The sequence below is a fragment of the Rhinatrema bivittatum genome, chromosome 2 (assembly GCF_901001135.1).
Source record: "Rhinatrema bivittatum chromosome 2, aRhiBiv1.1, whole genome shotgun sequence".
NCBI lineage: Eukaryota > Metazoa > Chordata > Amphibia > Gymnophiona > Rhinatrematidae > Rhinatrema > Rhinatrema bivittatum.
The window spans coordinates 734,201,372-734,217,279 of NC_042616.1; the positions used below are offsets into that span (position 1 = coordinate 734,201,372).

A 15,908-nucleotide genomic window follows, 5' to 3' on the forward strand; every position below is an offset into this window, starting at 1 on the left:
TCCTAGAAAGAAGTAAAGTGTTATAGGTCTTAAGACTTTAAATTACCAGTGCCAGAAGAAATAGACATAGAAACGTAGAAACATAGAAAATGACGGCAGAAAAGGACCAAACGGTCCATCCAGTCTGCCCAGCAAGCTTATGGTAGCATCTGCTGTGTCATACAAGTCACCTCCTTACTTAGTTTCCCAAGCTGTCAAAGTCAGGGTCTTTGTTGGTTGCTGTTTGAGTCTAATTCCCTGTTACCTCTTGCCGCTGAAGCAGAGAGCAATGTTGGAGTTGCATCCAAAGTATCAGGCATGTTGGTTAAGGGTAGTAACCGCCACACCAGCAAGTCACCCCAATGCTTATTTGTTTTCCCCCCATGCTTATTTGATTCCAAGACCATAAAATCCAATGTCCTTGTTGGTTGCTGTCTGAATCTAATTCCCCTTTTCCTCTTTTCCCCCTGCTGTAAAAGCAGAGAGCAATAATGGAGTTGCATCAACAGGTTTATTGGTTAAGGCTAGTAAGTGCCAGACAAGCAAGTTACCCCCATGCACTCTTTTCTTCATTTCCGTCCTCTAGCCTTTAGGGATCCACAGAATCAGACAGGATACTCAGGATGGATGCTCCAAAGATTTGCTGGGACACTTTGTCAAACCAGCTGGCACAAGCATAATTCCTGAGTGAAATATCCATGATCAGAATAACCTTCAAATCCAACTTGATATGCATATGTGTCCCTTGGTATTTTGGTCCTGGGCTACCTTCCCTTCCAGGGTATGGAAAGTGAGGTACCGAAGGTAGAAGAAGGTAACCTGGCATAAGTGGTGCTCCCTGTCCATAAAGAAATATCTGATGTCCACTACTGTTCTCCACAAAACCCAGTCCCCTCATTCCTTATTGTGCTAGGCTAGAGACTCCTGTCAGGGGTTTCCAGGACCATTATTATCTCTTTTCTCTTAGATGTCCCAGGATCTTCTCTCTGATGTTGTTAACTGGATCTTTCATTCTGAATGTTCCTAAACTTGAATAGCATGGAATAACCACACACAATCTCTGCTTTCTGTCATTCCTGCACAGGAAAGGTGGGCACAAACGCCAGGGGGTGTGAACTGGAATAAGTGGTTTCCTCTCTTCCTAGCCTTTTCCAGAGCAGTGGTGCTTCCCACTCTTAGCAGCACTAGGGAACTAGCAGAACTAGACTCAAATTACATTTAAAACAAATCACTGAGACACCCTTCCAAAACTAACAGAGTAAATCTTTTTTTCTTACTCTACATCAGTCAGAGAGATGAATCTAGGATGCATAGGAATAGGGAAAGAAACAAAACAAATCTTCTCACTTTTAAAATATAAACAAAAGTCCCACACCATTCTCAGGCACGCACCACTGCAGCAGTCTTATAGGGGTGCTGTGGCAAAATGGTGTGCTCCAACTCCTACTTCACTTACAGGTCCTAAACTAGAGCAGATTCTAGTGGTGATCCCCACGGCAATTTCTATACTGAGTGCTGCATCCCCAACTTCAAAAATAAACACTATAAATTGCATACCTGATAATGAACTCTTCCTTATCTGCATACTACCACTTACCAGGCAATTACACAAATAGAAATCAATTTCCCTTAAAAAAGATGCATATTCACCCAAAAGGAAGTATGCTATCCTTTGGGTTAGAATGCATCCTCTGCAAACACAGGATTTGCCCAGCAGAAACAGCCTAAATGAGACAATCCTCTCTGTAAAAGGACCCCTTTCAATCAGTGTTCTCTGTTTAGTGGAATGGCAATTGTGGCCTTAACTGGACATCTTGCCAGCAATGTGAGTCGGGGATCTCCATCCAGACCCTGCTTTTATGTGTGAGGTGTGCCGCTCCCCATTTTGAGGGGTTTATGTTCTAACAAAATTCCTCTGCCAATGTGACATGGGGGTAAGCCTTGGAACAGGGTTAAGGGAGCAGGTGTCTCTCCTTGCAGAGGACACTTGGTGGGTCTGTCCCTCCACGGGGACAGAGCCTGAAGAAGAGATACCCTTGGGAGCAAGGGATGCCTAAGAGGGGAAAGAAGCTCCAGAGCCCAGGAGGGGGTGATATAGTTCTGCAGAGAGTTCAGAAGAGAAGATTGTGACAAAACTCTTGCACCTGAGGAGCACCAGAAAGGAGGGATTTCTTTCGACAGAATACAGTGGAGAGGATTGACCTAGGAGGTTGCAGAGTGAAGCGACATGCCTCAGGAAGGTTCTCAAGAGTGCTGGCTTACAAAACCCAGCAGCTAGAGACTGCACTGTGAGACTAGAGAGAGAGAGAGAGAGGAACTGAGAGGATTTACAACCCCAAAAGACGAGGGAAGGGACCAGGGAGGAAGGGTACCTTCCCAAAGAGCTGATCTGGTTTTTGGGGGGGGGTTTGTTTTTTTTACGAGAGGGGGTATAGAGAAGCAGTGAAAGAGACTGTGAGATGTTTGGTTTTGCATTGTTGGACCTTGGGTAGAGCGCAGTGCACTGTCCTTTAGTTTTTTAGACTTTGATTTGTTTTCCTGCCATCAGTTTTAGGAATGAAGAGTTGTTTTTGGTGTGACTGACTGGTGTACAGAAGAGCCCCATAGAAAGAGAAAACCCTAAGAAACTAGAAAAGTGCACCTTTCCCCCCCTGTGCAGTAACTCCAAGAGGTCATGGGGCTTTGGGTGATTCGTGGCACTTCCCGTGTGCCCTTGTGTCCAAGAGCTGACTAGGATGGTGGCTACATCTCTATGAGAAACGATATACACCAGGCCAAGTGCTGGATTAATCTACGTGTGTCTCAACTGAAAATAATATTAGATCTTAGTATTTGCTGCCAACTTGCTCCAGATTTTCAGGATATATCAATCTAGTCCTTGTTTTACCCCACTGCATGCAGGAACTTGTAGTTTTTCTGTTCTTAAGGAATGCACAGTCACAGGTTAGCAAAATGAATGCTCGTTAATTGAGTATCCTTTTTCCTAACCCGACCGCTGGTGACACTTTTTTTTTTCTGTTCTCCTTTTTTAGGTTTCTCCGACTTAATATAACCTCTATATTAGAGATGTGAATCGTGTCCTCGATCATCTTAACGATCGATTTCGGCTGGGAGGGGGAGGGAATCGTATTGTTGCCGTTTGGGTGTGTAAACTATCGTGAAAAATCGTTAAAATCGTGAGCCGGCACACTAAACCCCCCTAAAACCCACCCCGACCCTTTAAATTAAATTCCCCACCCTCCCGAACCCCCCCCCCCCCAAATGCTTTAAATTACCTGGGGATCCGGCGGTGGTCCAGAACGGCGGCGGTCCGGAACGGTCCCCTCAATAGAATTGTGTTGTCTTCAGCCGGCGCCATTTTTCAAAATGGCCGCCGCAAAATGGCGGCGGCCATAGACAAAAACGATTCGACGGAGGAGGTCGTTCCGGACCCCTGCTGGACTTTTGGCAAGTCTTGTGGGGGTCAGGAGGCCCCCCCAAGCTGGCCAAAAGTTTCCTGGGAGTCCAGCGGTGTTCCGGGAGCGATTTCTTGCCGCAAATCGTTTTCATACGGAAAATGGCGCCGGCAGGAGATCGAGTGCAGGAGGTCATTCAGCGGCGGTCCGGAACCCCCGCTGAACGACCTCCTGCAGTCGATCTCCTGCCGGCGCCATTTTCCGTACGAAAACGATTCGCAGCAAGAAATCGCTCCCGGAACCCCGCTGGACTCCCAGGAAACTTTTGGCCAGCTTGGGGGGGCCTCCTGACCCCCACAAGACTTGCCAAAAGTCCAGCGGGGGTCCAGAACGACCTCCTCCGTCGAATCGTTTTTGTCTATGGCCGCCGCCATTTTGAGGCGGCCATTTTGAAAAATGGCGCCGGCTGAAGACAACACGATTCTATTGAGGGGGCAGTTCCGGACCGCCGCCGTTCTGGACCACCGCCGGATCCCCAGGTAATTTAAAGCATTGGGGGGGGGTTCGGGAGGGTGGGGGATTTAATTTAAAGGGTCGGGGTGGGTTTTAGGGGGTTTTAGTGTGCCGGTTTTCCTGCCCTCCCCCTTCCCCCGATTTACGATTTTTTAACGATAAATCGGGGGAATTGGTATTGTATCGTGGCCCTAACGATTTTTTGACGATTTAAAATATATCGGACGATATTTTAAATCGTCAAAAAACGATTCACATCCCTACTCTATATTAAGTCGGAGGATCTACCGAAAAGCAGTAATGCCTGCTCTGGGGCAGGTGTTAATTTTTGAGAGTAAAAATGTGCATGCTGGGCCCACATTTTTGGTTTTTTGCATCGGGGGTGGGGATAATAGCTAATAGCTTCATCAACATGAATGTACATTTGAAGAATGCTATGAGCTTCACGCTTGTTTGGACGTGTGCTTTGGATGTGCTAATCCCCTAATTGCATGAGGTTGTTTGGGGCGCCCTGCATTGCATCAGCCTGTTAGTGAGGTAGTCAGCTTAACCTCTGGCTTCCAATGCATCCATATCCTTGCTGGATTGTACCTGGTCACCACCCATCTGGAATTCTCAACACATTTGGGTTCCTGGGGAGTTGTAGCCTGCTAGTTCCCACCCTGAAGGCCTATGTCTGCAGTGTCTGTAGCTCATTCTTCCTTTATCTGAATCTTTTATGTCCGTATCACTTCTCCCTTTGCATCTTCTATTAAAGGAGTCCAGTGTGGGCTGTTTGTAATTCTGAAACTACTTAACTTTGTTCCTAGCACTGTCCTATAATCTGTCTCAATAATGCTTGAATTCAGTCATGATTTTGGTTGCCATTTCTTCTAGTAGGATATTCCAAGAATCTACCATACTCTTAGTAAAAAAAAAAAAAAATGTATTTTTTCTCATGTTTCCTCTGCACCCTCCTCTATGCAACTTCAAATGATGTCCCTCATTTTTCTTTTCTTTATTGAAGGCAGGGTTTTAAGGGTGTAAGTCATTTTGAAAATCACACCCTCAATTTTCAAAGTACGTGTGCTTTATTTCCCTACTTGGCTGACTGCATAAATAACTGGTGCAAAATATGCGAACACTTTTAGCACATATATGGTGTGTACCTACCTGCTAATTTTAAAATGCATGTAGTTTCCCATTGATAATCTGTGTAAAGTATGCATGTTAAAATTGTGTACATACTTTACAGCTATGCAAGTTATTTGAAAATTGTATCAATGACATTTTAGAGGACCAGAGAAAAGAGAATAGAAATGAATTGGCAGAAAGTGGTGAGTTCCCAAGAAGGCTGAAGTATCCTGTAGAGAGTATCCATGAGTATCCATGATTATGGGATGGCCAGATGTTTTGGATAATAGCCTCCCTAATTTTGATAACTGTTTTGAATATATAAAACTTGGTGGCAAGACAAGAAAGGTGGCCTAGGTTTTTTATATTACATAAGGGTAATGTAAGAACCAAAGAGGACGATGACAAAGCCTGGAATGTAATCTAATCAGAGGTGGCACAAGTCAGTATTTGCATATGCTTGGGACAGATATATAGAGCAGAATAGAAACAGAGTTCAGAGGCTGGCTAAGACCTGGAAACCAATTGACATTAGTTTTAAGGGAAATTTATATGCTTGTCTACCCACAATGATAGAAAACCAAAGAAGAAGATAACTTGGCAGTCTGGATGTACTAACTTATCTTTATCTGTTGTAATTTACAATGTATGTTGTCCAAAGCCTTTTTTCTAGTTCCTATACCAAGGTATTCTTCAAATTTTTAATCTCACTTTCCAACTGAGAAAGCAGATATTGCAAACCTAAAAATGTAGGATGTCAGTCACAAATCAGTATAGGTCATTCGAATCCCACTGAACATGAATGCAAGTGACCTCTACTTTAAATCTGTAGTTCAAAAGTTCAAGAAGAAATTTAAAACACTCTAAGATACATTCAGGGAGCAAAATGAACTGTTTGGGGCACTGGGTACTGTATTTTACTTAACATTATAGAAGTAAGATAAACGAATATCCTCTGTGGTCAGTGCTGAATAAGACATGTTAGACAGATGTAAAAATTATGACTATGAGTAATGTCCCTCTTATAAATATATCTTGTTTGGTTCTGTGTTACAGGACATAGCCTACTTATAGCTCATCTGTCTTAATTTATGTCTCTATAGTGGCTGAGTGCATTGGTTTGATTTATATGCATTTAATATAGATTTACAGCACTAACCATTATATCAGAAAATTCCTGCCAATGTCATATTAGCATTGCTTGATAAAGCATATAAGCTTTCTGCAAAAAATGAGATAGAGGTATTGCTAACTTTGCTTTACTTTCTTATACCGTGTTTCTCTGAAAATAAGACAGGTCTTATATTCTTTTTTAGCTCTGAAAAAAAATTCGAATCGTTTTGCCGGCCGTACGGCAACACGATTCGAATGCAGGAGGTCGTTCCGGACACCCGCTGGACTTTTGGAAAGTCTTGTGGGGGTCAGGAGGCCCCCCCAAGCTGGCCAAAAGTCCCTGGGGGTCCAGCGGGGGTCCGGGAGCGATCTCCTACGCTCCTGACGTCGGGGGACAAAAAACAAAATGGCGCCGGCGCTACCTTTGACCTGTCATATGACAGGGCAAAGGTAGCGCCGGCGCCATTTCTACAACGCACCGCAGGCCCAAGAGTAAAATATCACACCGGGACCCCCGCTGTGGACCCCAGGTAATTTAAGGCATTTGGGGGGGGGTTCGGGAGGGTGGGGGATTTATTTTAAAGGGTCGGGGTGGGTTTTAGGGATGTTTTAGTGTGCCGGTTTTACCGCCCTCCCCCGATTTACGATTTACACGATATTTACAAAAACAAAACCGCGACGATCCGATTCCCTCCCCCCCCCCCAGCCGAAATCGATCGTTAAGACGATCGATCACACGATTCACATCTCTAGTTGAAACATTGTGTGCCCAATACATTTATGGTTTTATAAATCAAGGTGAGAACCTTCAACTTTACCTGCTTTTTCATGGGGAGCCAATGCAGATTAACGAGAGCAGATGTGATAGTTACATATTTGACTAGCCTAAAAGAAGGTAAATCCATTGAGCTCTACCTTCTAATTATCAGTTATTTCGACATGACAGTACAAAAACTTCCAAATAAATAAATAAAGAGGAAAATAGGAAACAAACAACACTGAATATTATTTTCCAGTTCTGAAGCACAGCATAACATAGAATGTGTCCTCTTACCCATATACCGTGTTTCCCCGATAATAAGCCCTACCCTGAAAATAAGCCCTAGCTTGATTTTCATAATTTCTGGAGTAGGGCTTGAAATATAAGCCCTACTCCAAAAATAAGCCCTAGTTATAGGTGGATGTGCGATTGCACCCCAAGACTTGCCCAATCCCCCCCCCCCCCCAGAATTACCGAAAGTCCTTGGGGGGCCCCCGAAAAAAAACCCAAACCCATCCCAACTCTTCAAATTTAATTCATTGCAACCCCCCTTACCCTCCTAACCCCCCAAAACACAAGTCTAATCAATTGTACTAGATAATTAGCAGGTCTAAAACTGCACAAAAAAGTTGCTTAATGAATTTGTGTAAATCTCTTATACATTAACAACTTACATACATTCCTCTTGACCCCAAGATAAATGTGCATATGAAACTGAAAATGCACACATACTTCTGATGTTTATAAAATAGCAGGTGCATTCTATTTACGTGCATATATATACTACTTTTACGCAAGTAACTCCTTTGAAAGTTCACCCATTTGTATTGAAAAGACCCCAAATCTAAAAAAGCTCAAAGGTTTTGCAACTAAAACAGGTAGTTAAAAGTATGAGTGTGCACTGAAAAGTTTTTAATTTTGTTTTATTTTTCATCTCAGTTTTTTTAGCATTCTTTTCATTCCATTAGCTCTTTCATTTTCGTTGTCATACATCAAAATGGCACCATCCGCTGTGCTGGTTTTGCTGGGGTTAATTAAATCCACTGCAACCTCAGAGGATAGTGCCAGTTGGCTTCAAGAGCCAAAGAAAGAAGATGAAAGAGGAGCAGTATGAGGCCTGGGCTCCAAGGTCTGGTCCTGACCCTGGACTGAGGCCTATGCATTGGGACTGGGTCAGGTGTCGGGACCTGGTCTCTAGACCGAGTCCTGCATCAGGCCTGGTCAAGAGTCCAATCCAAGGTCAAAGCCCAGACATTGGTACCCAGCATCTGGGTTAGGTCCCAGCATCGGGCCTAGATCTGGGCTGAGATCCCGTCATTGAGACCCAGTCTCCAAACCTAGTTGTGGCTTTGTGCCTAGGACCATGCCCCAGCCTAAGCTGAGGCCCAGGCATTGAGACCTGACCTCTGGGTCGGGTCCCAATGTCAGGCCTGGGTCCAGGCTGAGGACCTAGCATTGGGGCCTGGGTTCCGGACTGGGTCATACTATTGATACCAGACCTCCAGGTTGGGTCCTAGTGTTGGACCTGGGTTTGGGCCAAGGACCCGGCATTGGGACCCAGTCTTCAAAATAGGTCCCAGGACAGGCATCGGATCCAGGCCTTAAAGCCTGGGCCTTGTGTAGGGCACAGACTGAGGTCACAGCAACTTACCATTTCCTAGGCCCATGTAAAGCTGAGGCTTCAGCCTGGGCCTAGGCATGAGGATCAACTTGACACTTAGGCCCAGGCTGAAACCTCGGCCTTGCATAGGCATAGGCCATGGTAGATCTCTGCAATTTTGTCCTCGCTCCTACCCAGACTTGGTAAGATGGAGCCAGGAGAATCCTGGCGCAGCATTTTCTCAGATGGGGGGCTTGAGAGGCCCCATTTCTTTTTTTGTTTTGTTTTTGAAGGGGGGGGGTTATGTTTATTTTATTTTTTTTAACTAAAGAAACAAATTAAATATTTGACAAAACAAAATTCATGGAAAATCAAAACCCTGAAAACAAAATGAAAAATGAAAGGGAAATGTTTCTTCTTCCCACCCCTACTATTTAACTACTGTACCTTTTTGTATACATGCACAATGCAGTTGTTCTCCCAGCTTCTCAAACTCCCTCTAAAACCATATTTTACAATCCAATAACATGGTCCAATTTTGGGGGTTACATCCATCTCTAAATAAGATGATTTTCCTTGGATGTTCATTTTACTTGTTGAAAGGTTGGAGTGGACCTATTCTTCAAGAGGAGTTTTGGTGGGGGGAGGGGGGCATCCATTTCAGGAAGAAGGGCAGTTGGTGGGATCCCAGTACCCAGGAGAACCACAATCTTGGAAACAAAGTGGTGAGTGTCAGTGCAAGCCTAGGACTCAGCACCAGAACCAGGCTTTAGTGATTGGGCCTTTACATGGGCCTATGCCTAGGCATCGGGAATAGCCTTCAGTGACAGTGCTTGGAATTGAGTCTAAGCACCAGGCATAGATCAGGCAATTGCCTCAGCAACAGGACTAGATCTCTAGGCCAGACATTGGCACTGGGTCCAGCTTTTAGGGCCAGGCCTTGGTTGCCAGGACCAGGCTTTAACGCCTGTCCCTGGTGCCCTGCCTAGGCCTTGGTAATGAGAGCTGTTCTCTTGGCCAGATCCCTGTCACTGGGCCAAAGCATCTGGGCCCAGATTTCGGCTAGGCTTCTGCACTGGCATCAGGCCTAAGCCTCAGCATCAGAAACAGGTTTAGGACCCGGCACTTGGCCTAAGTATCAGACCAGGCCTGGCCTGAGTCTCAACACCAGGACCAAGAATCAGCCTTGAGCTTTGGTATCCTGCCTAGGCCTCAGCAATAGGACCAGGCCTCAGGATCAGGCACTTGCTCCAGGTCTAAGTGCCAGGTCCACACCAGGCCTAGACCTCAGAGCTAGGACCAGGTCTCAATTCCAGAACCGACCTGGGACTAGGTTTCAGTACCTCAGGGCTGCATCCCAGCAGCAGGCCTAGCTCTAAGTACCAAGGCCTGGCACAGTCCTAGGTCTTTGTACTGGAACAAGGTGTGGGCCTGCTGAAATCCCATTTTTTTACTGCAATGAGTACAAAAATACCCCAAAATGTTGGGGTATTTTGAAGAAGGCCTCCACATCAGGACCAGGTCTAGGGCCAGGCACTTGGCCTAGGTAACAGGCCAGGCCTGGGCCTGGGCTTCAGCACTAGGACAAGGTATCAGCACAGAGCTTTTATATCTGCCTAGGCCTCAGCAATGGAACCAAACCTCAGGATAAGGCACTTCCACTGGGCCTAAGTGCCAGACCCACACCAGGCCTACCCCTTAGAACTAGGACCAGTACTCAAGGCCTGAACCAACCTGGGCCTAGATCATTCTATTCAGGTTGAACAAAAATTGGCTTCATTCATTATATTTTTTTGTGCATATCAGGAAGCTATTTGCCATTAATTAGAAGCAGAAACTGTTCTCACTGCAAAGTTAAAGGTCTGATACATCTGCAATCTGTTCGTACACCTCTTTTAACATTTGAAGTGCTAAAACAGAGCAAAACACTGTTCACTAATTTTGAGGGCCCCTGTAGGTGAGAAATAAACATTGATACCAGACCAGTAGGAGGTAAGGCTTCTCCTGAAGCTTGGAATTAAGAACATTTGGGGATTCTTGGAGGGTAGAGGGTTTTTTTTAAATTATTTATCAGAGGGGTGAGAGAAGGATCAGATGGTCAGGGTCTTCTTTTTTTGACTCCTCAAGTTTGGGGAATTAGAGGATAAGTGGCTTCCTTTTTGGAAGAGAATCCTAGCAGATGGGATTGAGATCTAGAGGTACTGTTCAGATTGGTATTTAGATGAAAGGCTGAGGAGATGTTCTTCCCCCACAAGTAAAGTGCTGGAATGGTACACTAGCAGAAAGAAGCTAAAGGTAAATCGCTAAAAGAGCACTTTAAATTTAGTTCCTTGCCTAGGGCCTTTGCACATAGTGTACCTGTTTAGCATACCCAACAGGTTTAACATTCAGGGTTCAATTTTCAAATGCATTTAATCCTGTTTTACATGACTAAATAGGCATTTTAAAAACAAACCCAGGATTGTACTGTATGTATGCAAGTATGCATGGTTGCTATTTCAAATGTAATTTTATGAATATTTAAAAGAGGTGTTCCTCAGGCAGAATTAGGGTGAGGAAACCATGTATGCCTATATTTTAGATTTTCGAAAGTATGCGCATAAATGTACACATACAAATTTACATCCATTCCCAAGTCAGAGACTCGGAGGAGTTAGAAGCACCTCAGATATTTCTGTTTGTTTCTTTGGATGCTTAACCCCGACGTGCACCCCCTGCCGGCCCTGGATTTGTCAATAAGCACCCATTATTAGAGATGTGCATCGTTTTTTGTGTTCATGTCATTCTTCATTTTTCAGCCGCCATGGAAAATGTTGTTTTTTTTCGGTTCGGGTCTTTTTTTTCGCAAAAAATAAATTTTTAGTTAGTGCGCGCTAACGGGAGTTAGCGCGCACTAACAAAAACCATTAGATTTTGTTACTTTTTGTTAGTTTTTGTTAGTGCGCGCTAACGGGAGTTAGCGCGCACTAACGGGGAGTTAGTGCGCACTGATTCCTGTTAGTGCGCACTAATCGGAAAAATGAATTTTTGCAAAAAAATGGGAAAATCCCGATCTTTTTCGGGCTCCCTGAAAAATGCTTCCTTCCATTTCTGCTGGATTTCATTCAACAGAGAAAAGCCTTCTGCTACCTTATACGAGACCCTTTCAGGAGGTCTGGAGGTAAAATTACCAAAAGTGCCTAGAGGTGGCAAAATCCACTGCTCCCTGCCAGTGGCCTTTGCCTTCGTGACCTTTACAGATTCCCTTTTCTCTCGCATGGATGCCTGATTTTTAGGGGAGGCCTATTCCCCAGAGCTGGAAGTCATGACACAGTAGTAAACTGCCTATGGCCAAGGCAGACCTACAGTGAAGGCGATTTTTGCTCCCTCCATGAGGCATTGATTTTGTTTTTTAAAGTATCGTTTTCTGGAAGTATGGGGGTTTTGTTTTTTTTGTTTACCTCTTCCCCCTTCTGGGATGCTGTGCTGCAGGAGCCAGGTTTTTGCATCAGACATCCCATCCAGAAGATCACACCAAACAAATGGGCCGATACAGTAAGGTGCGGTAGAAAGAAGTGCATTAGTGCCGGGCGCACCCGCGTTTGCCACACGCACACTCTGGATCACATACCGTTCGATACTGTATTTAAATGGCATGCAAATGCAAGCCACGTCCAACGCGCGTCCATGAAGTGCAATCAATTTTACTGTTTAGGCACTATACAGCGCCTATACAGTATCCTGGGTGCGGTGGTACCTATCATTTCAAATGACATTTGAAATGACAGGTACCAGGAAGTGGATACAGGAGAAGGGCTGACTGACCCCGTAACTGACCCCCTAACTCCCCCCAAACTTTCCACCAGCCCCCACTCACCTGCCCTGGCCATGTCCATCTCCCGCGCTGACAGCTCCAGAGCAGCCCCAGCCAGCCCCGCTTCACTGCCTGACCCCCTAACTCCCCGGGGCAAGACTGAAGTGAATCGGGCACCCGGCTGGACGTCCGAGGTCACGGCGTGCGACGTCCAAGGTCACGGCGTGCACTCATTACCTTTTAGAGAATAGGGAGCCAAGGGGAGCGCCCGCTCTTGCTGCCGGCTGTCCCCGGGAGGAGGGGAGAGGGGACTGAGGCTGCTCCGGAGCTGTCAGCACGGGAGATGGACACGGCCAGGGCAGGTGAGCGGGGGCTGGCGGAAAGTTTGCCCGATTCACTTCGGTCTTGTCCCGGGGAGTGAAGGGGTCAGGCAGTGAAGCGGGGCTGGCTGGGGCTGCTCCGGAGCTGTCAGCGCGGGAGATGGACGCGGCCAGGGCAGTTGAGCGGGGGCTGGCGGAAAGTTTGCCCGATTCACTTCGGTCTTGTCCCGGGGAGTGAAGGGGTCAGGGAGTGAAGGGGTCAGGCAGTGAAGCGGGGCTGGCTGGGGCTGCTCCGTGGCCCGTGAAATTTCACCACGGCTTGCCTGACGCTCCACACTATCGCAGGGGTAGGGGTAGGCGGTAACTTAGCAGGTTAAATGTGCGGCAAAACTGCAGGTTTAAAAAGCGATAATCGGGGCGTGCGTTACTATATGGGAGGGAATTGCTAATCTGATCGTTTACATCTCATATACATGCCGCGGGCAGAAAGGGTTACCCATTGATTTAAAGAGGCAGTAAGGATGGGTTAAAAGGGATAGTGAATCGCAGGTTGGACTATCGCGGCCAAATTGTGAGTAGAAAGCGGGTTAGAAGCAGGGTAACCGCGGCCGCACTTTCATTAGGATTTTCACACTCACAGACAAGGACACAGGCTGGGTTCAAGAGACTAAGCAATTTGGACTAAGGTAGAATGTATCTGTGGCTGAGGAGATCCCATCACCCATAGGATTTCCTTGAACATCTGAAATTTTATACACTGAATGAAGAAGTGGTAAGCTAAATCCTCGGGATTTGAGAGACAGGACACATACCCAGAGAAAGAGATACATCTGTAAGCAGCACAGCTGTAATCTTACACTTTGGATTAACTGGACATTAATTTAACTTCGAAAGAATCGGTAAACTGTATTTTGAATACCCAGCATGTTATCCGGCCCAGCGGCGGCTTCCCGATGAAGACCGGCCCGGGGATTCGCCGCCCAAGCCAGCCCATGAGATACCACGTGGTCTGCCAAGCACGGCTCTGTCCATGGCCGCACTCAGCAGACCACGTGACTAGTGCGACCGGCCCACCGGGGGATGCCCGATCCCCCAATAGGCCAATCCGCCCCCTGATCCGGCCTGTTTTGCCTCAGCATCTCACCCCTTAGGGCACAGCAATTAAACAAACATCACCTGGGCAACAAAGGACTAACTTTACCCCCACAGAAAGAATCCACCCCTTGGAAGCTGGAAAGAGGGGAAAATGAGTGTGGCGATAGCCCCCAGCATGTAAATGCTTTTATGACCCTTAGTGGATGCTCGAACCTCGGTGAAAGGGTTACTTGTTTAGTACAATTTTCCTCATTTACACTCACACATCTGTCTTATAATTAATCTACTTTAAAGAAAACTAACATTTACAGTTAAATATTTGTTGTACAATAAAAAAAGAAAGTAATATATTTGAGTGGAGACAATACCCTTATAAAGCTAATAAGAGGCACAAATTCAAAAAGCCAGTAAAATAAGTTTTCCACTGAATATCTGGGTAAAGCTATATGGATAATCTTGGACTTGCTATTTGTGTGGAGAGACTTGTCAGCACAAATTTAGCTGAATAACAATTAAAATAGTGCTATCCAGCTAAATATATTATCCCATCCTTGCCATGCCTCCAGCCCCATTTTATTCAGGTCAAAAGTAGGATATTTTTAAAAGGGAAGGTTTATAAGGGCAGAAAACCAATTTTAGCTGCTAATTAATTTGAATGTATACTTTTCTATGTTTAAATATGCAGGTTTTAGAACTAATAAGTAGGGATATGCATTCATTAGAAACAGAATAGGAAGTGACAATGAAATTCCTATTTCATGTCATTCTCAAGATGAAACTATTGAACATCCAATAAAATGTCATTGGTTTTCACATTTCATTTTGAAAACAAAAAAAAAAAAAAAAAAAAATCATCTGTCAGGCCTAGGCCCTAGCCAGAGGCCATGGCCTCGCATAGGCTTAGGCCGTGGCCCATCACAGGGGCCATGGCCTATGTCCAAGCACGATGCCAGCGTCTCACCCTCAATCCGGGCCCATTGTTGCGTCCTTGGCCAACACCCAAGCAAAGGACCAGGCCCCCAAAGTTTTGCTGCGGCAGGGAACTTCCTGGCCCCCATATACCTTGTCCATCAGGGATCTGGCACCAAGGCCCATGTGCAGGCTTGATGTTGGTTTGGAGGCTGGGTCCCAATTCCTGGGCTGAGGCTCAGGCCTAGGTTTGATGCCAAATCTGGAGGCCATGTCTCAATGCCTCAGCCTAGGCCTAGGCTGAGGCCTGGGCCCAGGACTGATGCCATGGCCTGGACTGGAGACTGGGTACTTTTGCCTGAGCCTTGGTCCAGATCCAGGATAGACAGGGGCCCTAGCCTGGAGGCTGGGTCTGGATGACAGGATCTTGGCCTAGGCCAAGGCCCAAGTCTGGGCCCAATTCTGAGACCCAGTCCAGAGGCCAAGTCCAGACAACAGGACACTGAGGCCTTGGCCAAGACCCGAGCAAAGACCCCAACATTTTGCTGGGGTAGGGCAACTTGCTCACCTCCATCTATCTTGTCCATCAGGGCTCTGATGCCACAGCCAATGTACGGTCCTGATTCCGGTCTGGAGGCCATGTTCCGATGCATTTTTCCAGATGGGAGGGATGAGTGGAGGGAATGAGGGGCTTGGAGGCCCAGTTTCTTTTTTAAATTTTTTTTCTGATCTGTTTTTTTATGTTTATTTTGTTTTTGTAAACTAAAGAAAATGAAATAAACATTAAATGAAACAAATTTTGTGGGAAACACCCCAATATTTAAATTAAAAAACAAACCACATTTTTTCCCTACCATATCCCTGCTACTAAGTTTCCTCCTTCAAAGTTATGTGCCTTGAAATGGTGTTTCTGATCTAAAATTCCATACCCATGTCAATACATCTACAATATCATGCCACAAAGAAAATCTAAAGCTTGAGATTTTGAAAATCAAGGCACTTTTGCTCACAAACGTGAATTTTATCAACCCTGAAAGCTTGCCTTATAAAATGTTTGTTGGCTCAGCTATTTTTCATTTTATTTTGACAGGCTAAAAAGATTCTCCATTTCTACTGTCTGAAATCATTTTCTCAAAATGTTCACAATTTTATTTCTCATAATTTTTAATAAGGTGCAGCCTGAATTTTGCTCTTTTTGAACTTTTTGAGCTCTTCCACTAGCCAAGATAATGAACGGAGTAATGAAGCTGTCCCCTTTGACAAAGGGTGAGGTCTGGGTATGATGTTAGCTTATTCAGGAAGTAATTCTGATTTCCCT

At 45.5% G+C, this 15,908-nt stretch overlaps 1 protein-coding gene across 8 annotated transcripts in view; it reads right to left on the minus strand.

Annotated features, from left to right (window-relative positions):
* The window catches only part of ANGPT1 (angiopoietin 1), a 749,830-nt gene that overhangs the window by 489,178 nt on the left and 244,744 nt on the right, over window positions 1–15,908 (minus strand). The gene's annotated exons all lie outside the window — the stretch shown is intronic.